Raw genomic sequence first — 27,381 nt, forward strand, 5'->3', positions numbered from 1 at the left:
GCAATGTTTGTACTTGTGTTCCTGAACAAACCTTTACGTCAAACCCGAGGGAATCTACACCAATAAGTGCTGCCTCCTGTAATGATTGCAATGAGGAGTAATTATCTACAGCAGCGTCTAAAAAACCTCAACACATACACATAAGATCGCAGATTCGCAGCATACATGAAATATCAAATATGCATAAACGGCGGCTGCAGAAAGGATTTTTCACACATGGTACTACTGTTTCTCTCACTCATATGATCATGAACACATTCAATAATGTGAACGCCTTTCCCTATCATACCTAATCAACATTTTGGATACCATTGTGTTTTAAAGTGCTTAAAAAATGGACCAGTTGCACATCACGTACTTGCACAGAGTATTAACTACCTAGTACTCAAAGCTAGGCACGTACATGTACTTGCACAGATCATTTGGCCACATATAAATGTCCCAGGAACTCAAATTACAATTTTTTTATAAGTTACCTCCACTTGAATACTCTTACATCTTCAACAAAGAGATTTGAGGGCCTGTATGGTCTTTTCTCCACCAGCTTTTAGACGAGATATAATTTTGGCTGCTGAGTGTGCAATAGCATCAGGTTGAGCTTTCACGAAGTCTTCTACCTCAACAACAGTCTGTGGAGGAGTAACAAAAGAATAATTTTATTGAAAGTAAAATTTGAATTTTTAACAAGCACAGAGAGGTGCATGAAACATATGAATTGTCATGTCATGATGCATTCATGTTACAGAAATTACTATTTCACAGTTGAAAAATAAAACCGGTCCATCCCTATTTAGGTCCTTTATATGTGCTTAAATAATTTTATTTTAATCTCCATATGCTCACTTGTTAGTATTTTTATAAGTAAACCGTGAAGACATTGATAATTTAAGCCAACTGGTTCACATGAAAAGATGTCTCCCAATCAATAAACTATTTTTCTTTTTCTTTTTTAGTTTTTAGGGTATGAGCGGCCACAAACCAAAATATTCAGTATTTAAGGCAGTGCAGAGGAGAATATTGTTATTCAATTAAGGTAGACAGTTGAAATTCTTTTAATTAAAATGGTCTTAGCAATAGTAGTGGTAATAGTGACAATACAGACTATACAGTGCATGAATCTAGGACTTCTCCTGATCAGATTGCGTGAAGCATGGAAGGAACTTGCTTAAAAAAATTGCCTCTGTGATTACTTAAACAAGCTTATTATGATAATTCTACCCGCAATTGTATTTGTTCCTCAGTCCCTCTGTAATTACTTAAACAAGCTTAATATGATAATTCTACCACCAATTATATTTGTTGCTAAGCATTTAAATAAGTAACCAAGATCAAACAAATTGTGTTTTACAATGCATGTCAAGGATGACACCCTTGACATGTTTCAATCTATAAAGAAATTTACCAGCAACCACACAATGTTAAAACACACCTAAAAACCCATTAAACATACCGGATGTCCATGTGAGGAGAACAGCTGAATTCTAATCATCTCCAACCTGTAAAATGAATTCTCATTTATAAGGATTTCATCCTTCTCAGGTTCAATTTTGAAGGTAGAGACCTGTTCTAGACTGCCACAGTCACCAGATCGACAATCCAACTCATAGCCCAAACTCTTGATGAATTCAAACTCAAGAGAAAAGTTAAAGGAGGATTGATTTGGTAGGTAGTTAAGGGAGTGTTTTTTGAGTGAATGATATACATATATATATATATATATATATATATATTATGCTTTAGTAAGGTAGAGACCTGCTCTAGACTGTCACAGTTATTGTAAGGCCCACTTGAAATTCATGATGGACAAGGAACTAAACAAGAACGAGGGGAATCCATCAAAGTCCTTCATTTGTCGTTTATCAGGTCGGGTTGCGAGTTGCAGTGAACCCAAACCAATATCACACTTACAAAGAAGATAAGGAGGGGTGTCACTTAAAGATGAAGAATCATTTCTGGTACACAAATTGGCCCATGTCTCGGCCTAATACCTGATTAGACTAGGCAAACCCAATGCTATATTAATCCTTGGGCCCAAAAGAAACCAGCAACCAAAGCTTGCGCAAGTTAGCATGCTTAATTGACGGGTCCTTAAGTGTACTGAGTTGCTTAAGAATAACTCGACTTAGGTTAAGATAAAACTTGTTTATATTTGTTTGTTTAGCAAGCAACTCAATATCAAGTCCAGGTTTAGACTCAATTCAACTATTAAACAAGTCAAACCTAAACATAATATTATATTTATAAAAAAATTTGTGGCCATGTAGGCTCGATTTAACTAATATTGTTATATTTTAATATGTATATTTATCTAAAAATATAGTTATATTTTAATTGAATTATTCTGGCCTCACATTGGGTAATATCATGTTAGGTCAAAATTGTAGATAAATTTAGTACAAGATAACATATCCAAGAAAGCAAATTGATAAGGATGAAATAATTTGGTTGATTGTGATGAGGTTTTGGGGTTTTTTTTTTTGGAAGGCTGATGAGGTTTTGGGGTTGGGTACCGAGATATGCATTATCAGTTTAACCTAAGCTTGATCGAAGGAGCCTTCCCACAAATTATGGCGCAAAAATTGAAACTACATGCTTGTGCACGAACTTATTTTTTATTTATACATTTATTTAAGTATTCAACAGAGAATGATAATAGAACTCATCAAAAAGAAAAAAATGAAAAAATAAAGGATGATAATAGAATAAGGGACCACAACTACGTTACATACAATGCAACAAAAGGAAAAAAGGGAAGTATCTATCGAATACAAATGGCTGGCATGATCAAAGATAATTTTAGGTCCTTTTAAAAAAATATTGAGAAAGCACTTGAAAATAATTTTTTTAAGAGATAAAAAAAAAAAAAAATACTAACTCTTGATTGGATCTTATAAAAATAAATTCTTGTGAGGTATGAGAAAGGAGGGGGTGGGGGGGACAGAGGCTGAGGTTCAATCCTCCATAAATGAGATTCATATACATACATTTAGCTTTAGTAAGGACAAAAGATGTTATACTAACTAAAATTGTGATTTGAAGTTATGAGTTACCAACATTTCGTAAATTCTTTCAAGACGGTGGCACCATTTAAGTTTGTGTGTGTGTGTGTTTTTTTTTTGTTGATAATCCTAAGTTTAGGTCATTATTAAATAAATAAATAAACTTTTTATTTTTGTTTTAGGAGGAGGCATAAATGTAAGAGCATCCATGGCAGTAGAGTTATTTTTTTAGTTATTTGGCACCACAAAAAGCTATTTTATCTATTTTACCTACTCATTTTACAAGACATGCAGTAGCAATAGATTTGTTTTAGCTTTCAACACAATAAAATAATATAAAAATTATAATAAAATATTATATCTATTACATTATTTTATTAATTTCTTTCTTTCTCTTTCTCAAAAAAAAAAAAAATCTTTCTTTTTCTCCATCTCTATGTGTGTTGTGCTCCACTCTCCGCTCTCACTTCTCACTTCTCACCTCTCCACTCTCCACCCTCACTTCTCTCTATCTCGTCACCGCTCTCTCCTTCCCACCCATCGCCATCTCGAAACCTTCCTCGCTGGCACCGGAGACAAAATCGTCGAACCTCTCGAGGATCCTGTGGATTGTGGGTTGTGCCGACGTGGGTTTGTGGATTGTGTTGTGGCTAGAGATGAACTCATCAAAGCTCGTGGGTTGTGCCATGGGTTTGTGATCTTTCTCTCTACTCTAATTGATCTGCCATGAGTTTGTGATTTGTGATGTGGGATTGTGTTTTGTATTGGTTGTGGATGCACGGGTTTGTGATGGGTCGCTTATTGCAGGCGGTGGTAGTGGTGGTGGGCGTTTTGTCATTGGCGGTGGTGGTGGGTCGTTAGGATGGGTTTAATGCATTAATTCCTGGATAAGATAGATCGGACTAGTGCTTTGTAACTTTTTTTTTGAAAGTGTAATTCATTAATAAATTAAAGATATCTATTAAAGAACTTGTGCCAATTTCATGAATCATTTCAATAGGAGCTAATCTACCATGGGAATCATAGAACATGAACTCCATTTAAATTTCACTAGCATGAACTATGACTTTTTAACATTGCCTGTAACAGTACGTTCCTCCATTACATCTTTCATTGTAATGATTTCAATGACCTCCTCATCCGAATTACCTAGATGAGACTCTACATTTTCATGTAAAACATTTCTATCTCCTTGTTCCCTTCGTTTATACTGTGATGCCAAATTTTCATCTTGCTTGATGACATTTACCGTTCTAGCACTAAAGTAATCTGTGTCAATTGAAAAAAGAGAGGATGAATCTATGGAGGTACTTAGATACCCTTTCTCGTCAATTGGACATACTCCTGTAAAATGCAGCTTCACAACCTTCAGATAGTAGGTAATTCTGTTTTTCCATGAATTTGACTGTGGCACTAATTTAAAAAAGAAAAAAAAACACAACTAATGTAAATATGACACTAGTTTTATCTCTATGATCTACTGGCATTGAACATGTATGGGTGTTTATATTAAGCATGCTAGGGTTGTTGATTGAATTATTTTCTGGGGTTTTAGCATCCTTATTGCTCTTAATGATAGCCATGTGGCCGTGACCCTTCTGGAATAAGTTCAGTACATCATGTAGTGGCCAATTGTCATATTCCTTATTATAGAAGATAATACAATGTTATCCCATTGTCAGGCAAAGAAACATAGCACAAACATTGAACAAAAATTTGTAATGTGTAAGGTTGAATTTATTCAACCATCTAATTGGCTTTATTCCGTGCCAAATTTGCTTGTAATTCAGCATTTAGTAACCCTGTATTTAGGTGGGTTTGTTGTAAGGGTAGTGAGTGAGATAGAGTGAAGATTGCTCAAGAGTGTGAAAGAAAACAGAGTGTCGCGGCTGGGACTCGCGGGTGGACTCGCGGCTGCAAGCCGCCAGAAGCTGCACACGTGCCAAGCATGCTGGAAGATGAACAGTCATGCTAGCTGGAGCACTACAGGACAAAACAGGACAACTGGCCATACGGTTAACTCGCGACTGGATCTCGCGACTTGGTCAAGCCGCGAGGTCAAGCCGCGAGCCACCCCTGTTTTGTAAAATCCTGACGTTTCACATTCCTCTCCACTCCAGTATAAATACCCCTTTAACCCACGATTGAAAGAGAGCTTCCAGAGAGAATTTTGAGAGAGAAACCCTAAAGAAAAACTAGATTGTTTCACCCACAATCTATACCTTAGAGTCTCTTCATATTCCTCACTCTCTTCCTCTCCATTGTTAAATCCTTGAGAGGCATTATACCAAACCTGGTTCTCACCATTATCATCTCTGTGAGATAGTCGTTTGGAGTTCTGGGAAGCAGTTAGGAATGAGCCAATCTTCATTGGTTGATGCTATGGTCTAGTAGCGGAACCCGGGAAGCTAGAAAAGAAAAAGGTTCGGCGCAACCTCGTTGGAGCAAGAAGCTTGGAGGGCTTAGGTGCACTGGGTAGATTAGGCTTGGAGGGTCTATTGCTGTCCTTGTATCCCAACTGTATTTTCTAGTGGATTGATTACCGCTTGGAGGGCGGCGGAGAGGTTTTTCTCCGAGGTCTTCGGTTTCCTCTTCGATAACACATCGGGTGTTATCTTTGTGTTTGCATCTTCCTTCCTCTCTATCTTTGCCTTTACATTATCTGCTGTGGTTTTATTTTGTTATGGCTTAGATAGTTGTTTAACCAATTTCACATTATAGCATATGTTAAGTTTCCACACACTTATTGTTTGACATATTGCTTGTGTTGGTTAAGTTAATTTTTGGAGGTCTAAACGTTCAAAGGTGTCTTGTACACGTTTTTGAACTTTCATAATGTTTTAAAAAATTACAAATAATTTTAATAATAAATAGCATGTTATGCTGTTAGCTTCAACGTCAGCATAAAATACTGAGAAATGTGAAAGAAATTCTTATACCTAGGAATACTCCTGATTGCCATATATTTGATTGGCATTTCATCTTTAGGGCGGCAAAAGATCAAAGTCTTAACCTATATCCCAAAAAATAAAAGAAAAGGTATTTGTAAATATACAACACCAAAGAAATTGCCGTATTAAATGGCTGTCCTAGATTTAAGCATCATCTTAGCATTGTTTTTTTTCTCCATTATACTTGAAACACAACCCGCGAATCATTGTTCAACACCAGTTGTTCAACATAGCCTGTGAATCCTTGTTTAAACACAGCCCGTGAAATTACAATAGTGCGTTATGGTCCTTGTAAGAAAGTAACTCAGACCTATCAGTTGATAGTAAACTCTAGTTCCTAAGTTCCTTACCAAAATGAGGCCTACAATATTTGTAGGATATCCAGAGCATATAGGTATACGTTTGACCTTTGCTAATCATTAAGCCTATTGATGCCAAATGATGAAGATGAATTGCGATTGTAAGCAACAAGAGGTCTAAAGCAAATGCAATAATCAGTTAGAGATGAACAGAGGGGCATATATGTTGAGTTTGCAATTTATATCCAAGGAAAAAGTCTCAAATATGGGTGTCATGGCATCTTTAGCAGTCTATTATGTTAAATCCAGAGCACTTGTAATAATAGAAGTTTCATGATGTGACAACTCTCCACCTCTCCCTGCCTAATAATGGATAATAGCATATCTACAATTAAGTGCCTCAAGAATTTACACTCTTTAAGTATCATTGTTATCCCTTACTTTACTTGCTACCAGTCCCTTCATCTCTGTTTGACGTCCGATTCTCTTCAGCGCAACCAAAGCCTTATCGAACGACCATGGCTCGCCCTCAAGGACTCTGTCAACATCAGACTGCGCAGAGAAAATAAACAGTACACGATGATCACCCATATCGCAAGCTTTTAATCCCTTCTTAGTGTGCCATAGTGTTTTGAAAGTGCATGCGATAGCTTCAATATTCAGAACTCTACCCGTAAAAAACCTTGCGGCTAGAAGAAACTTCCCTTCAAGATCATTATCATCAACCTGGAACTTGCTGCCTTCAGACTCTGTAAGCGAGAAAGACTCCCAAAGAGAAGACAGATTCTCCATGCCAAGCCAACTAGAGATAAACTGTAGCGCGCCGCCGGTCAGGAAACCCAAAACACAACAAAAGCCTCACTCCGGGAGTAGGCACGTATTCTACCAACCTAAGGTTGCATACATGATATTCTAATATTAGGTTAGAGGATCACTGGATTGGATATTGTTAATGTGGTCCTCCAAGTGCATGTAATTATAAATATAATAATAATAATTTTTGAGATTCTACCTTCCTTTCATGTTATTGTGCTATTCAATGGAACATTTTGCTACGTATTTTTGCAATGAGTGACAATAACGGTAAAAGAATTTGGGTGATTTTGGTTCTTCTTCTAGAGACACTAATCTTATGCAACTTTTTTTTTTCGTTGTAGTGCATTATAATATTTAGAAATAGCTCTAAGCCTCTAAGTAATGTCTGTTATAGAGCATTACGGGTTTTGATATTATAATTATTCCATTAGAGATTTACTACTATTAAAATCAAGTGGAAATAGTGCTGATTGACTTTCAATTAGTGTAGTTTGAATTGCTTGTGTTGACTTTGATAGTCTTGATCAAAACCTCGTCCATAGAACAGTGGATGAGAGTAAACCTAAGATTCATCCGGCTCGTGTTGACCACCAGGCGAAGACGAGGCCATCCGCCCTTAATCAACTAACGAAGTGTTACAGGGCAATAATGAGCCCCCAGACCGTTGGAGAGATATATCACCATTAACACCCTGCAGAGACGTTACAAATACGGAAATAATATCACCATTAAGGCAGCACCAATGGCTAAGAGAAAGAAGGAATTGCCTATATATATCTACCCATGAGACCTAACCAAAGGTACAAAACACACTATAGCCCACACATACTGTTACACTAATACTTCTTTTCTCACTTTAGCCATTCTAACTTTAGCATCAGAGGTTTTATGGCAGACACTACACCGGTGACCCACACTTCTTCTTGTCATCATCCATTTGTCTCAAGATCAGGTTGGCTGTGGACAACTCCTCTCTAGACGATCATTTTGACTGACGATCAGAGCATCATCAGACTTCATGAAGTTGCTTCTTTGTCCATTCACTAGAAGATAATCAACTTTGGTTGCATTGAGGTACAAAAGTAACCTGATGCTTTGGTGATCATGTAATCCAATGTTTTTGTGGATGTTGTGGTGTTTTAAAAAGTGTATAAAGGAAGAAAACTGATTTCTATTTTTGTGTGGATGTTGTGGTGTTTTAAAAAGTGTATAAAGGAAGAAAACTGATTTCTATTTGGCATAGAATGGATGAAGGGCCGACGAAGGAGCTTGACTTGTGGTAGAAATAGAATCATATTTACCAATCTTAGTTTGTTATCTTTTGGAACAAATAAGATATTTGGTAGCTTTAAAATTTAAGGAAAACTGGTTGCTTAATCAGTAGCTTATTTATTGTAGCAGGTTACTTAGCCATTTAAGTAACCTCCTCAGTTTGTCTGATATAAAGGGCTGTAATTTGATATTTCTGGTAATGTAAAAGAGAAGAATTACAGCTACACTAGCCTTCAAGAATTCTTGTGTGAGACTAGGTTCATATATCTTCTTTTTCAGACTAGGTTCCAACCATTAATCAAAGTTTACCAATCATAGAAATTGAGTTTTCCAATTCAAACACAGCCGAAATTTCTGACCTTATATATATCTGCTCGTAATCTGTTACTACTCCCTAGATCAGTCCCAAAATCAATAAGGTTTTGTTTGGTTGGGAGGATGGAAAATGTTGAGGGAATAGAGAAGTGGAAGGATAGAAAATATTTTTGTTTTTTCTTATGTACGTTTGGTTCAAAGGATGGAAAAATAGGAAGAAAAAAAATAAATTACCATTATGGCCTCAATTTTAATTCGGAGCAATGGGAGACTAGGGGTAATTTTATAATTTTATGTTCATGGCCATTTTCTGCACTGGAAGACTTATTGGTGTTACTGTGGGCTATGCTTCAAAAGATTGCACCCTTAGGTTGGAAGGTAATTTTGGGGGGGAGGGGGGGGGGGGGGGGGACGTAGAAATTGGATTAATTTCCTAACTTATTAATATTTTTCTCGTTATTGTGACAATTTGGTAGAGAGGATAACATAAATAATCATAATCTTTTTACTTTCTTAGTTACGATAGAATTTAAACCAAAGGTGTCCGCTCCATAATGATTGATATTTATTTTTAAGCTAAGACACCAGTTAGCTTTTTAATAGACTATACCAATTAAGCTAAATGAAATTCAGATAAATAATTCATTCTAAACAATGACTTTCAAAATTTTGTGTAGACATAAAGGATCTGTACAAAGCCCTGCAGCACAGAATTCTGGTTTGTTTAGATTCTTGGGACTCTGCAATCAATTGAAGGTGGATAGAGAATTGGACAATGATGGTCTATTCTAAGGATATAATACTATTGTGATTGAATCATGGAAGCATCAAACAGAATTCAAGTTGCATGTTTCTTTCATTGAGGGACATTCATTATATGGTTAATTTTTCTGCTTAATACCTAGATATGCCCTCAGCCATGTGTTTTAAAACATGTTAGTTCTTTCTGAAGCTACTGATATCCCATTTCAATTTATTTTCAATGGCCCGAAAGAAGTAAAATAGGGAATTCTTAAGCATTCTTGATTTGTAAATGTGCACGAGCTAATAGATTCCAATCCTTCTGAAATGCTATTCACATGTCAGTTTTCATGGGTCCTTTTGACAAGTCCACTTTTTAACAGTGCATGGTTTTGGAAATGTGATGTTTAGGCTAGGTTATCCATCTCTTTGCTTGTACCTGCAGTTTCTTATATCCTTACTAAGACGCAGTGTTTATTGATTGGCTTTTGATACTAATGAATCCTCTATGAGAAGCTTCTTCAAGAGTTTCAAAACATTTTCAGTGGAATGCATTCTGGTCCTCAATCATCCCTTAAAAAAGTCAAGACATTCATGTGGAGAGCTATGTGGAATCCTTTGCCCACAATGCAGGATTTGACTTGTAAAGGAATTCCTGTTGATGCCATATGTCCAGTGTGTTGCCAAATGAAGAAACTATTTTCCTTGCTCTTTTGTCTTGTAATGCTTCCAATGATTTTTGATCTGCTTAGAAAAATGTTTATCATAAGTATAATTGGTATGAGACTGATTTTAAGGAGTTGGTTTCCAAGCTAACATGTAACATCTAAACTAGATAGATCTAATCTCAGTATTTTCGCTATTATGGCTCAGAACATATGGTACGGAGGGAACTTTTTTGTTCATGCAAGGAGAGTTGTTGATTCCGTCCATTTGATTCAGAACAGTGGACAGCTTTTCCATGATTTTCAACATAAGATACGAGTGCAGGGACAAGTGCAAGGTTTTAACCTCTGCCTGAGATTTCTCAGTACTGGCAACCTCCTTCACATGGTGTTACAAATTGAACTTGGGATTTCCTTTCTTCTCAGACCTTAATTGTGTTGGTCTTGGTGTCATTATCTGTGATTCATATGGTCTGGTTACAGCATGTCGAAGTTCAAGATTATCACTGGTGGATCCTTGTCAAAGCTTGAAGTTGCTAGGTGCAATCGACTCCATCAAGTTTGCCCGCGACATTGGTATCCGTGATTTTTATCTTTGAATGTGCAGACGAAGAATTGTATGGTGGATACTCGAGTCCTAGTGTGAGTCTAGGTTCATAGATATTATTCTCGTACTAGTTACCTTTACCATGTTCCAACCATTATTCAAAGTTTACCAATCATAGAAAACTAGGTTCTGCACCAAATTAGATCTTGAATCAATCAGTTTCAGTTTACAATAGTAATCCAGTTGTAATAGGACAAAAGTTGACAAAAGTGGACTGATTATTAATAAGACCAAAGTGGACCGAATAAGATGAAAGTGGATAAAATGGACTGAATAGGACCGAATGGGATCAGTTTGGACCGAAGAAGACTGAATAGACCGAGTAGGACCATTGTAGACCAAAAAGGATTGAGGTGGATTGAATAGAAACAAAGTGGACAGAATGGACTGAATGAGATCAAAGTAGACTGAATAGAACATAATAGGACCAAAGTAGACTAAATGGATCGATTATGACTAAAGTGGACATATATATATTTGTTTCAAAATTTGGCCAAAGTGAAGTTAATATTATGTGTTCTCATAAAGTGTGGCATTCTTTGTGGTTGTATCTATTTATATATATGTTATATTTGATTAGAAAATTAAAAAAAAGTAAAAAACCAGATAGTCTCTTGAAGTTAGTTTCATGTATTTTTATTTATCCATATCTTTTCTTTCCCCTCATTCTTTATTAGTGGGTCATATGGATATCATATGTGTAACTTTATCCCTACTTGCAGTCAAAAATGAGTGTTGAAATCATATGAATTTTTCTCTTTTGAATGCTTTGACATTGTAGTATTAATAATTAAAGTTATCTACAAGTCAATTGTATGATTTGTAAAATCAATTTCCCATAAATTAGGAACAACACTTCTTCTACCACCCTTCAACACTTTTGGGAATTTGCCTCTTTCAAATCAATATATTACTAAAAGCTGAGACGTAGCATTTAATGTTTCTGCTCTCACATTGCGCCACATCAACTGTCACGTCATTTTTTTTTTTTAAATATAATTTGTCCTACAATTTTAAAATAGTTTTTACAATTTTCAACCCTATAAATCCCAACTTTATAAATGCAGCCCACTACTTATTTATTTACTTCCACTATTACCCTATAATAAATCTAGCCTACTACTTATTTATTTATTTCCACTATCACCCTATAATAAATCTGTATAATTAATCTAACCCACCTCTTATTTATTTAGTTCCATTATCAAGCCCAACCCAAAGCCTTTTCAGTTCAGCTTAAAGGAAAAAAATTTTAAAATCTATATCTATATTCTATATATTATATCTAAAAGTTGAAGCGTAGCATTTATTGTTGCTACGTTGAGCCACATCAGTAATCACAGGTTATATATTTTCCTCTCTTCCTTTTCTTTATATTTTCTCTCTTTTTCAAAATATAATTAAATATTGATAAATTGGACAAAACCGTTGATGCACTTGGTAATATTCATTTGTGCCTCACCCATTCAGTTGGCTGGCCTCTTGTGCCACATCAGACTACTATCTCTCCTTCTCTCTTTTCAGCCTAAGCATTCCGTTTCTCACCTTGCCGTTATAAGTTACAACACAAATAGTGAACTGGTGTAACGTTTGTTTCTAGGATGTATATAGCTCCCCATTACCTTCATTCCACCATCAATGGCAATCTGCTCCACGCAACCGGGCTTCACTACTTCCTACCTTCCCAAAGCTCAAGGTATCTTTTATTTTCTTCTCTATTTCTTATTCATTAATTTCTTTTCTTTTCTCTCCTGTCCTTGAGTCCTTTTCTGGAAAACTACCTACTTCTCTCTCTTTACATCTTCCTCTATCTTTTAAATTTTGCTTTTGTTAGATGCATGCCAATTGTTTGATAAAATAGCTGAATGAGTAAATATTTAAAACTCAACAGATTTAGTTTGATTATTTGCTACAGATTTATTTTAAGATGGGTTGGTAGATTTTTTCCTAATTCTTAAGCATCTTGCCGAAGTATATATTCCCTGCTGTCCCACCACCCAAATCGGATTATGCAACTAGACTTATCAATTTAATCTTCGTTGATATTTCAAAACCAATCGTAGACTAGATATTTAGATGACCCCATGAGGTGGCTTGGTGACAAATGGGCGTAGGTACAACTAACAATACAATACAGTTTGATGAACAAGTAATTCACCATTACTAGATGCAAAACAAATTAGGAGTTTGAATTAACTGTAGAATTTGAAATTTCTTTGTTGGGACTGTATGATTCCGAGTGTTGGGTTTTTTTTTTTTTTTTTTTTTTTTTTTTTTTTTTACCATGTTGCAGTACCATTGGACTGATATTTAGATTTTGAGATAACATTAGATAAGATTATAATATGTTTAGAGATTAGATATTTTCTATTGAAAAACATTACTGGTGCATAATATCACATAATTTTTATCTATGTTTTGTGGCCGCAATGCTTAATAAAAGGTATTTTGATTTTCATTGAATTATATCGAGCAGTTTTATTCTCCAATGCAAAAAATAAATCGTAAATTCAATGTGGGGTTTACCTCATTAAATTTTAAAAATGATTTTGTTTTTTCTTTAAGCTAATGAAAGATGCATAATGAGCATATAAAATAAATTTAAATGTAAATGTAAATATACCTTAGAGGGTATCAATATTTTAGTAATGATCTACATATCAAAGTTGCATTTTTTGTTGATCATCTACAACATTGGTGGTTCACTTTAGGGTTAGCAATCCAGATTCATGAGTAACCTTGGCCTCCCTCTTTGTGGACTAAATGGTTTTTGAGATTTCTTGAAAGGTATTTCAAATCTAGGTTTAGGACCATGAATGATGAGAATATTTGGTGTTGGGAGGGAAAACGACACATCGCACATTTGAAAGTTTGCCTTTTTTAATCCCTTTCAAAATTGAACTATTAACTCCATATGCATTTTTTATTCAAAGCAAGCTTGCATCATTGTAATTTCTTCTCTTGGTGTATTAGACCCCACACCATTTATGAGGCCCGCGGCTCCTAAAATGATTTGGCAGGTGAAGAAATGATGATTAACTGGATTCGAAAAATTCCCAAATGATTGATATTCTAAATTTTCAATAATGATTCTCTGTCTTATATGTGATTTATTTGAGTTTGGTCTTCTTCATTCTATGCCAACATGCATATTTTAAGGACAACACAAATTCTAGAAAGTGTCTTATGCATTGAGGTATCAATCTACTATATATTTTGAAATCACCTTTTCAATTCCCTAATCAACCCCACCCAGAGAAATTCCAATCTTCAAAGAAATGTGTCACATTGGGTTGGTATATCTTTTGTCATCTTTGATACTTTTTTTTTTCTTTTTTTTTAGATTTATGTTTCCAATTCTTAGTACATTTTGCATCTCATCCTCTTGAAAAATAAGTTTGTCTTAAATTTATTTATGTTTAGCACTTGCCTTTGGTGTTTGGGTGGTATTGCTATCTTTGTGGCTTGGAGTACTCTGTTACTTTTGAGTAAACAAGTAATTTTTTGGGGACTATTCTTTCTTCCCAAGTCAATTATATTACATATAAGATCCATTATAAAAGTTCAAGTTCACCTTAAGTTTGCTACCTTAATTTAATGTATCATACATCAAACAAAGCTAGAAAATGTTTTGTTTATAGGTTTTCTTCTTTTCCTATTACTAACCAAGCATATTGACAGTTTATGCTTGATGCGTTAGTGTACAATATTGTTGATTAAAATCATAATGGTTGTTGGGGTTGTACTACTCTTTGTATTTCTATGATTGGTAATGTAAAGGTAACAACCATATAGTTTGTATCTATTATATACAATCTGTTCTACCAAAAAATAAAAAAAAGATATAATTTGAGTTGGATTTCTTTGTTGCAGGGATTGTGCTAAGCTATTGATTAGCTTCCACTGCCCCACTACAAAAACCAAATTGAAAGTGAGACATTGGAAATCCCACATCCTTAATGTGATGGTGTTGTCTTTTCATCCTAGACTAATCGTGGAGACACTATCCAAATCATAATTATTTTAGCCTAACCATATAATGGAGGTTTGGTTAATTACTGTTGGGTTGTAAGCTATTAGAATCTTCTGATTAGTAGATATTATTGAATGTACCCAGAAAAGCATTGTATTAGAAACAAATGACAAGCTCACATTCTTTTTACATACTTCAAAGGGATAGAACTATAATTATTAGATGACAATGTTAGATGTAAATGTCTAAAATAGCTTTCAAATTCAAAACAAGCACCAAAACATGTAACTGACTAGACAAGAGATGGCAATTAGTAAGATACTAAGATTGTTTCTATTGGAGTGATCATTTCAAAAGTTGAAGTGAACATTAAAATAGAAGGCAGAAAATTGAAGATATTAAATTTCTTCTCTTTACAAAAACAAGTTTTTTTTTTTTTTTTTTTAGCTAAAAGTAAAACACGATTTTCTGGTAATGAATGTCAGCCTTTGAATTTGCCATAATATTGTGTAGTCTGATTAGTTCCCTGTCCAAAATTTCTATGCTCTCATAATAAACTAAATGCTGTTGTTATTTGAGAGAGATAGAGTGTCTAATGTATGCTTATTGTGAAAGATTTTCTTTGTAACTATTAGTTAGGAATGAACAGTTTTTAGCTTTATCATTTGAGTTCTTAAAAGAGAAATAGTATTTTTCACTATAGTAAATAAAATTTTTTTTCCTACGCATTGCGCGGGTTTGCGTCTAGTATATTACAAAAAGCTAAAGCGTGGCATTTATTGTTGCTGAGCTCCTGTTGCGCAACCTCATCGCCACGTCATTCGCCACATAATTAATATTTATTCCTTTTTTTTACAAAAAAAAAAAAAAAAATATATATATATATATATATATAAATAGATTATTAACTTTACACATTCATTTTTGTCGACTTTAACATCTATATATATTTCTTTTTTATTTCCAATTTTCCTATAATTTTTTTTTACATTCACTTTTTTTTAAAAAAATATTTACACTTTCTTCAATCTTTCTTCTTCCCTCACCTTTAATATTGCTCTTCATCTTTCTCTTCATCTTCCTTTATTTGTCTCTTCTTATCCCTTCCCTCTTACTATAAATTTGTCACTCTTTTCCATTCTTTGCATAGTTTTCTCTCACAAAAAGGTTCTCTCTCTCTTTCTCTCTCTCTCTCTTTCTCTCTCTCTCTCTCACTCAATGTTTTGGTGGATTTTTATTTTTTATTGCATCTTCGCTTTAGGTTGATAAATTTTTGTGTTTTTAAGAACTCTAATTTAGGTTAATACAATTTAGTTTTGTGTTTTAAGTTATTATTATTATTATTTGCTCTTTGATTGTTAAATTTTATCCGATTACATTATAAAAAAATTAAAGGTATCTATATTCTATATCTATATATTACTAAAAGCTGAAGCGTGGTATTTATTACTTCTGAGCTCCTGTTGTGCCACCTCATCACCACGTCATTCGTCACATAATTATTATTTATTCCTTTTTTTTTTACAAAAAAAATATATATAAATAGATTATTGACTTTACATATTAATCTTTGTTGGTTTTAACATCTATATATATATATATATATATATTTCTTTTTTATTTCCAATTTTCCTATGATTTTTTTACATTCACTTATTTTTTAAAATATTTACACTTTCTTCAACCTTTCTTCTTCCCTCACCTTTTCATCACCCCACTACCCTCTACTTTAATATTACTATTCATCTTTCCCTTCATCTTTCTTTATTTGTCTCTTCTTATCCCTTCCCTCTTACTATAAATTTGTCACTCTTTTTCATTCTTTGCATAGTTTTCTCTCACAAAAAGGTTCTCTCTCTCTCTCTCTCTCTCTCTCTCTCTCTCTCTCTCTCTCAATGTTTTGGTGGATTTTTAATTTTTATTGCATCTCCGCTTTAGGTTGATAAATTTTTGTGTTTTTAAGAACTCTAATTTAGGTTGATACGATTTAGTTTTGTGTTTTAAGTTATTATTATTATTATTATTATTATTACTATTATTTTGCTCTTTGATTGTTAAATTTTATCTGATTACATTATAAAAAATTAAAGATAGTAGATAAAAATAAAATAGTATTCCATTACATAGCATAATTTGGATAATTTAGTGTTTATTGTTATATCTTTTAATTTTTCTTATTTTTTTCTTCTCTTCATTTTACTCAATATTGAAATTCAACCACATCCTCCTTACCATTAAATTATTTATATTTTCTCTCTCTTTTTGTTTTAAAAAATAAAAAATGTAATATTTTACTTAAATTCAAATAAAAGAAAATTTTGCTCATCAAATTGTACTCATTTTTTTTTTAACATTTACACTTTCTCCAACCTTTCTCATTCTCTTTACCTTTTCATCTCCCCAAAAATTCTACTTTGATATCACTCTTCCTCTTTCCTTTTATCTTCCTTTATTTTGTTTTTTTATATTATCATCCTCTTAGTATAAATTTATCATTCACTCTTCTATTCTTTACATAATTTTATCTCACAGAAAAGTGGTTATTTCCCCACTCTTTCTCCCTCAATTTTTTGGTAGATTTTTATTTTTATTTTTCTTACATCTCTATTTTAGCCTGATAAAGTTTTGTATTCTTTAGAGCTCTATTTTGGTTTATGGGATTTAGGTTTGTGTTTTAAGTTTTATTTATTTATTTATTTATTATGTCTTTGATTGTTAAATATTATCATATTTCATTATAAATAATTGAAAATAGTATATAAGAATGTACTATTATTATATTACATAGAATTATTTGGATAAGTTAGTGTTTACTGTTATGTATTTTTTTTTAATTTTTTTTTCTCATATCATTTTATTTAACATTTAAATTCAACCACATCCCCCATATATATCATTAAATTATTTATATTTCCACTCCTTTTATTTTTAAAAATTTTAAATATAATATTTTGCCTAAATTAAATAAATAAAATTGTCCACATTAAGTGGAGTAATGATAGGGAAACACTCATTCTCACACCCAATGCATCAAAGGAAGAATGAAATACAAAACAAATCAAGTTAGAAACACTATATTAAAAATAATAATAATAATAATAATAATGCATATTTAATGTCATAGAATCATCATCAAATTTTTGAAAACAATAGGTTGCCAATGGAGAGAGAGAGAGAGAGAGAGAGAGAGAGATGGTATAGAAAAAAAAAAAACCAATACAAAGTAATAAAGAGTAGATAAAGAAAAAAAAAACCAAACGTCAATTAGTAATCGTTGATTGGAAAACAAAGAGGTTGTTAGGAGAAGTAAAAAATAAAATAGAGATTACCGTGTGGAGAACATTAAAAACTTTACAGTGTAGTAACATAAACCGTTAAATTCACTTAAAAAATTAAATCAACAATCAACAATTGAATACAATCATAGTACTAAATTTAAATTTAAAACTAATCAAATTCTAACTATGGAAACCATATTAATCATAACTAAAAAAGAGATGTTCTTTGATAGTAGTAGAAATTACATAAGAAATAAAGTTAGAAAATTTAAAAATCCATTTTTTGACATTTCATTTAACCTTATTTATAATATATATATATATATATATATATATATAAAATTTTCATACACTATTACTTTCGAAAATCTAATGAACAATGCTACCTCTCATTTATTGTCTTTGTTATGCAAATCATCAGTAAGTAAATATATGATAATGGTAAGAAGAGTTACAAATGAGATCGCTAAAAAATATATATAAAATTAATTAGTCACTATCATTATGGAGTAGTAGTCTATAATTTTACGCATCCAAAAAAGTGGAATATATAGAGTTTTCTTAAAGGTATGTGCAAAGATTCACTATAAATGTGTGTGTGTGTGTGTGTGTGTGTGTGTGTGTAAAGGTAAAAAAAAAAAGGTATATTTAAGGTTTTTGTTAACTTAAAAACTAATAAAAATCAAATGGTTAATAACTAAAATTATAGTATTAATAAAATATTTAATGAGACCATCCTAAAAAAATTACCGCGTGCAACACGCGGTATGCGACTAGTTCTTTATAATAGCTTTAGTTTACGCATTATTCTAACTTGACCTTTTTGTTGAAATTAATAACATATATACCCTTGTCCATCTTATAGAATATAAAGGACCTAAAATTTTTTGTGTTACGTTGCTAATTGTAAGCAAGTAGCACATTTAGTTACTCACCGTGTCAGAGTTTTGTTGAAACTTTCTTGCCCATAATAATATTGGTCATTGAATGCCTAGGTTGGATCGAGGAATGCTGTGCTGCTTTGCAAATAAGTAGGATCTTCCAATTGCATGAATTTTGCTGAAATCACTGATACACTTGGTCTTCACCCCCTTTGTCAACAAAACCACTAGCATGTTGACATTCTCTCATGTTTTACCATAATGGAAAATTCAGTATCCACTGATTGAGGCCATTTCTGTAGGGTCTATTTTCGTAGCACATGTGCCAGCAAAGGGCTTGTATGAGGGCTAGACTGGCTTCCCAACAATATTGCTAAACAAGGTTAAGCTCTAATGCTATGTTTGAACTCATACCTGATAACTTTTTTTTTTTTTTTTTTTTTTTCCTTTCTTTTTTGGATAAATAATGGAATTGCATTAAAAAGAAGCCCAGGTACATCAGGGGTGAACATGGAAAATAGTACATCTAACACATAAATTACAAAGATCAAGCATTTCAAGAAAATTAGAACAAGGGAAAAGATTAAAGGAAGCACTCCACTCTAGCAAGGAATGCAGAAGAAGAGATTTAAGATCAAAAGTAGACCGCTCCTTCCCTTCGAAACATCTTGAGTTCTGCTCAAGCCAAATACACCATAGGACACAATGAGAGACAGCCCTCCATAAATCAATGCTCCAATGCCCACCAAAGGAACCTTGCCAACTCGAAAATAAATCAAAGACACCATGCGGCATAACCCATTGAAGACCAAAAAGAGCCCACACCATTGACCATAAATCATAAGCAATAGGACAATGAAGGAGAAGGTGATTTACCGATTCCCCACTCTTTTTAAACATATAGCACCAATCAACAACTGCGACACCCTTATACCATAAATTCTCAGTAGTCAAAATCTTACCTAATGGGGCAGTCCACGAGAAGAAAGCAACCCTAGGTGGGACCTTTGAACGCCACACAGGTTTCCAAGGGAAAGAAATTTAAAGAGTAGAGGAAAGTGAGAGATAGAACTCACTCACTTTAAAATTCTTATTCCCTGTTGGTTTCCAACAAAGTTTGACCTGACCTTCACCGTTAAGGGGCAAACAATTGATAAGATCTAGAAAGGTGTAAAAATGTTCAGATTCCCAATCTTGAGGAGCTCTTGAGAAAAGAAGATCCCAGTGAAGCATCTGGTTAGGAAAGTGCATAACATCAGTAATGGAAGACTCCTTATTACAACTAATATTATAGAGTTTTGGGAAAGCCTCTCGGAGAGTACAACTCCCACACCACACATGATGCCAAAATTTTATTCTGTCGCCAACACCAACCTCGAACTAGATGGATTTTGAAAAGACTAGCCAACCTTATCTTATGGTTCTCCAAAGACTAACACCATAAGGATTAGAGACTTCTTTTGTACACCAACATCCCCAACCATTCCCATATTTAGTCTTAATAACCCACCCCCAGAGATGGGTTGTCTCTCTTCCGTATCTCCATAACCATTTTCCAAACAAAGCTTGATTGAAGGCTCTCAAGTTTCTAATACCCAAACCGCCTGACTGCAAGGGAGAACAAACCTGAGCCCATTTTACTAACTGGAATTTAGGAGACTCATCTATCCCACCCCAAAGAAAATTCCTTTGAAGCCTCTCAATACGAATAGCAATATCCACAAGAATAGGGAAGAGAGATAGGAAATAAGTTGACAAGCTTGAGAGAGTGCTTTTGATTAAGGTGATCTTACCGCCTTTTGATAAGTATAAACACTTCCAACACATTAATCTTCACTCCATTCTTTCTAGGATAGAGTTCCAAATCGTCTTGTTCTTGAATTTAGCGCCTAAAGGCTGCCCCAAATAAGTCATTGGTAAAGAAGACTGACTACAACCCAACAATGCCACAAGCTCTCCCATATTAGTCACCTCTCCAACTGGAACTAATTCCGACTTAGCGAGATTAATCTGCAACCCTAACACCGCCTTAAAGGAGGCTAAAATTTCCTGCAAATATTCAACATGACTTGCGGAAGCATCACAAAAAATTAAAGTGTCATCCCAAAAGAGAAGATGGGTCACCATGAGGGGGGTATTAGACCTGGAACCAACAGTGAAACCCGAAATGTGTCTAGCCAGAACCACACCATCCAACAAACGGCTTAAAGCCTCCAAAACAATAGCAAATAGGAGCGGGGAAAGATGATCACCTTGGCACAGCCCTTTAGAGCTCCCAAAGAAATCCTTAGGGGAGCCATTTATCAAAATCGAAAATCTCACTAGGGAGATACAAAACAGAATCCACTTTCTCCATTTCTCAGAGAAACCACAACGCTGCAACATATACATAAGAAAATTCTAGCTGACATGATCAAAAGCTTTCTCCACATCTAACTTACATAAGACCCCAGGAATCCTTGCCTTGAGCCTACTATCCAAACACTCATTAGCAATTAAGATAGAATCTAGGATTTTTCTATCTAGAACAAAAGCATTTTGAGATTCAGAGATAATTCCAGAAATCACCTTTCTCAGCCTATTAGCCAGCAACTTGGAAATGATTTTATAAATATTGCCCACTAGACTAATAGGCCTAAAGTCTCTCACATTGACAACATCTACTTTCTTTGGAATGAGAGCAATGAAAGTTGCATTAAGACTTTTCTCAAAGACAGCTTAAGAATGGAAGTTTGCAAGAACCTCCATAATTTCAAGTTTTAAAAAAATCCCAACAGACCTTAAAGAAAGCCATTAAGAAACCATTTGGTCCTAGAGATTTGTCACCGTTACAACCTTGGATGACACCATATACCTCCTCTCGCTCAAATGGCCGATCAAACCAAGTAGCTTCCTCCCCAGAAATCATAGCGAAATCCACTTCATCAAGCACAAGTCTTTGGCCCTCATTTTTCGAGTACAAATGTTTGTAGAAATGAGAGATGCAAGTTGAAATTGAATTTGAATCCGAGGTCAATTCACCTTCCACCAAGAGATTGTCTATAGTATTAAATCTTCTATGGGAGTTAGCCGTTCTATGAAAGAACTTAGTGTTTCTGTCTCCCTCTCGAATCCAAAGGGCCCTAGATTTCTGCCCCCAACAAATTTTAACCATAAGAGTTACCTTTTCAAGATCAATGCGAAGCCGTTCTTTTTCCAAAGTCTCATCATATGATAGAGGACGACTATCTTCCAACAAGTCCAGAACTTCAAGATTCTTCCATAACTTGTTCATCTTATCCTCCACGTTGCCAAATTCTTCAACATTCCATTTCTTTAAATCTAGCTTCAAAGCTTTCAATTTGCTTGCAAACCGAAAGCTAGGGGAACCTTGAAAATGATAGGACTCCCACCAAGTTCTCACTTTCTCCACAAAACCCTTTGCCTTTAACCACATATTCTCAAAGCGAAAAGGGCGACTGCCTCTGTGAAAATTTCCCCCCTCTAAAAGAACTGGAAAGTGGTCTGAAAGTAATCTATGCAATCTTTTTTGACGAATATTAGGAAAGTGCTCTTCCAAATCAGAAGAGAGAAGAAATCTGTCAAGCCTAGACCGTGAAGCCACTGCTTTAGAATTGGACCAAGTGAAAGTACCACCCTCCAATGGAAAATCAATAAGATTGTGTTTAGAAATGAAATCTGAAAAATCAAGCATGGCTGAAAAGAAAGAGTCAGCACCAAGACACTTCGAAGGAAATCTCACTACATTAAAATCACCTCCAAGGCACATTCCACCAACTATGAATTCCAGCCAGCTCTTCACAAAGTAGACGCCTGTCATGATCAGAGTTTGGTCCATACACACCAATGAAAGCCCAAACAAAATTATCTACCACATTCTTAAATTTACATGAGATAGAAAACCTTCCCACTGCTTCATCAATTTTTTCCACCATCCTTCTATCCCACATCACCAAAACAACCCCCCCCCCCCCCCCCAACGCACCTATAGAGCCCAAATAAAGCCAATCCAAGTGTTCACAACCGCACAAGCTCCGAATCTCTTGCCTTGATATCAATTCCATTTTTGTTTGCTGAAGAAAAATAATGTTAGCACCCCAACCTCTGATCATATTTTGAATTCGAAACCTTTTTTCACAATCATTCTGCCCCTTAACATTCCAAGAGATAATTTTCAGGTTCATTAAAACACCACAAAATCCCGTTCCCTACTGGCATTTCCTACCAAAATAGAGTTATTCTCAAAGTTCCAAGAGTTCAGCAGACTATTCAACTCCCGACGCCCTTTAGAAATTGTCTTAGGCTCTCTCTTATTAGAGCATTCTACCTGCATTTTAGCTTTCTTCCTAGCTTCCAAAGCTAAAAAAATCCTAGTAATTTCTGCTTTGAAGCCTTCCAAGGAAGTACCTACAGATTTCCTAAAGGCTTTAATACGTTTCTCAACCCAAGGTGATAATTGAGTGGAAGCAACTGCCACTTCTACAAGTGGAGCAACTGGGTTAGCCATGGCCAAAGGTTGCACAACCAGTGGTTCTTTAAAAGTTTCCTAGTTTACAAGACCCCCATCAGAGTCCCCTAACTCACAATCAGACCCAGATACAGCAGAAACATTATCCAAATCGCCATCACAATCATCCCCCTAACTAGCAAGATGCCCTTCTTCCTTGAAAGAGTTGTTACCCTATCCCACAGCTCCCTTGAGATCAGAAAAATCCGACATGCTCCTAGAAGAGTGTATAGAGAGAGAGGAATAGTAATCTACCTCCTTCCACGAAGCTCTAAAACCCATTTCTCTAAATTACCCCAGGTGTGCTCCAAATCTTCAACAAAATTCTTCCTGGAAGGGGGGGGGGGGGGCTTAACGAGACAATCCTCAGTAGTAACAAGCACCGGAGCAACAGGAGTGCTCGCCTGAGAAATGCCATTGGACAACAGTGGAGGATTGATGCCCGACATAGACCCAAATTCTAAAGAATCAGCCCGTGACAGAGAAGAGCAGCTGCAGTTAGAGGTGGGGTTGTTCTTCACTGGTGGGGAGAAATTGTTGTCGATCTCCTAGTGGGAAATGGTGTCGTTGAAGATTGTGGTCATCAATGGAGGAGGGGGACTATCCTTGATGATGGTGGGCATCGGAGTATAATGGTACCGTTGCTAGTGGTGTTCCTAGAAGGGTTAGAAGGGCTGGTGGTGGTGATGTTAGATGGAGGATGCATGGAGGGGGAGATGAGCTTCAGTGGCATCGTATCGGTGTTCAGATGAGAATGGGTGGCTTCTGGATTAGAATAAGTGAGTTGCTAAGAGATGGGATAGGCTTGGGTGGCTTTTGTATTAGAAGTAGTGAGATGCTGAGAGATTGGTTGGGCTTAGGTGGCTTTTGGATTTGAAATAAAGAGTTGCTGGGAGATGGGTTTGGCTTTAGGCTTAGGTTTGGGAGCCCAGTTATGGGTGTGCTTGTTACGGCCCTTGAAAGGGTTGGGCCTCAATCCCTGGCTATTTTGATAGGAGCCTACATCTTTAATAGAAGAAGAGAAAAACCCACTGCCCATCTTTCCCACGCTCCACACGTAAAGAGATCTTTAGAGATAGCAAATCTCTGTTGGCAATCACATCAAGATTAGACAAAAGATCTACCCCAAGTTGAGCCATATCTTTCCCAGAAAAACTACTGCCATGATCACGGTATGGGTTTCTGGGAGTTGAAGATTCAAATTTTGGAGGACATAAATTTTCTCCTTGCCTTTATATGGTGCGCTGCCATGATTATGAAGTCTACCAGCCACCACCGCCGCATGAACCTTTGAAGCACTATGAATTCTAGGAAACGATCCCTAAATAGTCAGGGAAGGTGGTTTCAAAATATTCCTCAGGTTTAGGCCAAAGCCACACCAACCATTACCTAACCTTCCCTCAAGTATCACAATGCTACCCTTCCGTCGACCATGAAGAAGTTCAGAAACCATTAAAAAAAGAGCCATGAGCGTTGGACCCTAGTTGAAGGATGAAAACTAAGTCACCCTCTCTGATCGTTCTTGCAAAAAGACCAGGTGATCGCTTTGAAATTAATTCCTTCAAGTGGAACAAAAAACAATTAGCACTCTCCTTCCCCATAAAAACAGAGCGCATTGAGGTATGGCCTTTCTCAAAAATCTGTAAAAGGAAATAAGAACCCCCTTCCTCAACGGAAAACTCAAATGTTTTGGATTCAATGAAGAAAAAAGAAGAACCACCCATTGCGAATAGAAAGAAAGCAGCAACATTAACAGAAAACAGAGTAATATTTTACCGATATAGAAAGTGGAAAAACTTTCACTTTCACTTGCATCACTCTTCTTCTTAGATTATCCAAAATAAAAATCTTCCCCAAGCCAATGAGCTATAGCTCAACTAGCACTTTTCCTCCCATAACAACGAGATGGAGAGTGAGGTTGTGGTTTATACCTGATAACTTTCTATATCATTATGTGATTGTTATCTAATATTGCTGTATTTTTGGTTCTTGCAGGCTTGGGAGATCAGTAAATCTTCAGTAACCTTTTTATTTATTTATTTATTATATATTATTGTTAAATTTTTAGTAACCTTTTGGAATGTAGTCTATGTCAAAGGGGATATTACTTTTATTATGTGGCATTTATGTGTTGTAAATTAATAGTGTCCCAAGGGCTGAAAATCTGTCTATATGTTTAGATCATTGTCAATATATAATAGACAATGGCTTTTGGCCATGATTCACAATTTATAGATGATTGTTCCAACCCTTCTTGTATTGGGTTCCTCTTGTTTTTGGTGCCCCTTCATTGGATATGGTTGAGATATCTTGTCTCCTCCCCTAATTCCCCATTTATAATTAAAAGGTAATTCTCCTATGTGGTAAATGCTATGAGTACTGGAAGATCAATTGGTGCTTATCTTTTATAGGTCACCAATATCTTTGGCTGGAATGGTATTTATGGTAGGTAGTAGTGGTACCCCAGTTTCTTGGGCTTCAAAATAGTGCTGTTGGCCTAATTTTTTCTTCCATTGTGGATCATCTTTTAATGCATAAAGATATTCAAAAGATTTTCCATATTAGTTTAGAGTAGTGATTTTTAATCTTTGTACAAGCGACTCACTCTCCTACTTGACTCATTCTTGTGCTTTGAAACCCATTAGGATTTTGGTGAATGCTGAAGCTGTTGGCGTGCTAGCCTTAATTGACTAATCAGTAGTTGGATAAATCTAAATGGTTATGGATCTTTATTAAATTTCTGATAAAAAGAATTGTCTCCCAAATGTGGGGAGCACATGTTTCCTACAGCATCAACTACCATTTTTTAATACTTGCACTTGCTTTTAGTATTTGATCCCATTGGTGGTTTTCAATTACATCTAGCATGCATCTCATTAATGTGTTAGCATAGATGTGTTAGCTGTAATTTGGCCTTTTCCTTGATGATGCAATGTTAAGCAAAGTTTTTCTTGAATAGATGGGCCATTATGCCCATGTGAAACAGTAACGCATCTATGAGAGAAGTTTAAGTAAACGGTGCCAACGGTGATCACCCATTTAAATTTTAGTGCTCAAATGGGGTAAAATTGGTCACTTTGATCTCTTAGAACTAGAGTTTCACTCTTCTACTTTGTAGCTCATAGTACAAGAATTTGACAAATATCTAGGTTGAGGCACGAAGATCTGACCATCTGATATTGATGGCTAACACTGCTGAAAATATGATGTTGATAGCCATTGTTTAGCTTATGTGAGACGGTTACTATTCTACTATTATAAGTATGAATATTTTGTTCTAAATTCAATGGGTTGACACCATTGATTCGTAATGATATTTAATAGGATTGATTACCTAATTAGCATCTATGATTCTATATAACATATGGTGGGTCTCGAGCTTAATTTAGTGTTTACTGTTGATATTGTTTAAAAATTTACGCACTAATTTTTCAGTTGTTATGCTTGGAGTTTTAATATCATTCAACAATTTCTTATTCCTTGACATACTTGGTGTTAAGCTCTTTTGGAAAAGTAAAACAACAAAATTTGATGATTTAGGATGCATTCATTTGTCTTATGCATTTCTAAGTGATAACATAATGTGAAACTTGTATCTGTGACTGTAGGAAAATGAAACTGGGTTGTTGATTATTTCAAGAAATAACAAAGGCTCCTTGAAGGTGGTTTGGGTATGCCCTGTTCTAAACACACAAAATATATGGTTGCTATTTTAAATCAATATTCTTTTCTAACTGGATTACAAACTTATTCATGGATGTTGTTTCCGTATTAGGTTTTAGCAAATGAGAGTAGTAACATTTTTCACAGATAGTGCTGCTATTTTTAAATTGATTATCAGTGGCTATTGGTTTAACTTTAGTTTAAATTAATGAACAGTTTGATTGCAGTGAGTGGTAGAAACCAGTTATAATGATTTATTGAAGCAAGCCAATGGGCCATGGATCTTCCACCATGCCATGGTTTCAAAATTTCAAATGGTTAATTGGAACCGACTTGGGGTCATTCAGTAGTATTTAACTTCTAGTATATTCCAAAATAATACCCAAGCTATTTCAATTTCTATCTCTACAAGAG

The 27,381-nt window shown here is 34.9% G+C and overlaps 1 long non-coding RNA gene and 1 pseudogene across 1 annotated transcript in view; one reads left to right on the forward strand and one right to left on the reverse strand.

Annotated features, from left to right (window-relative positions):
* LOC126726427 (uncharacterized) overlaps positions 1 to 27,381 on the forward strand; it is a 116,855-nt pseudogene that overhangs the window by 38,217 nt on the left and 51,257 nt on the right.
* The window catches only part of LOC126726435 (uncharacterized), a 69,378-nt gene that overhangs the window by 1,057 nt on the left and 40,940 nt on the right, over positions 1 to 27,381 (reverse strand). The window lies entirely within an intron of this gene.

Source organism: Quercus robur, chromosome 5, assembly GCF_932294415.1.
Source record: "Quercus robur chromosome 5, dhQueRobu3.1, whole genome shotgun sequence".
Classification (NCBI taxonomy): Eukaryota; Viridiplantae; Streptophyta; class Magnoliopsida; order Fagales; family Fagaceae; genus Quercus; species Quercus robur.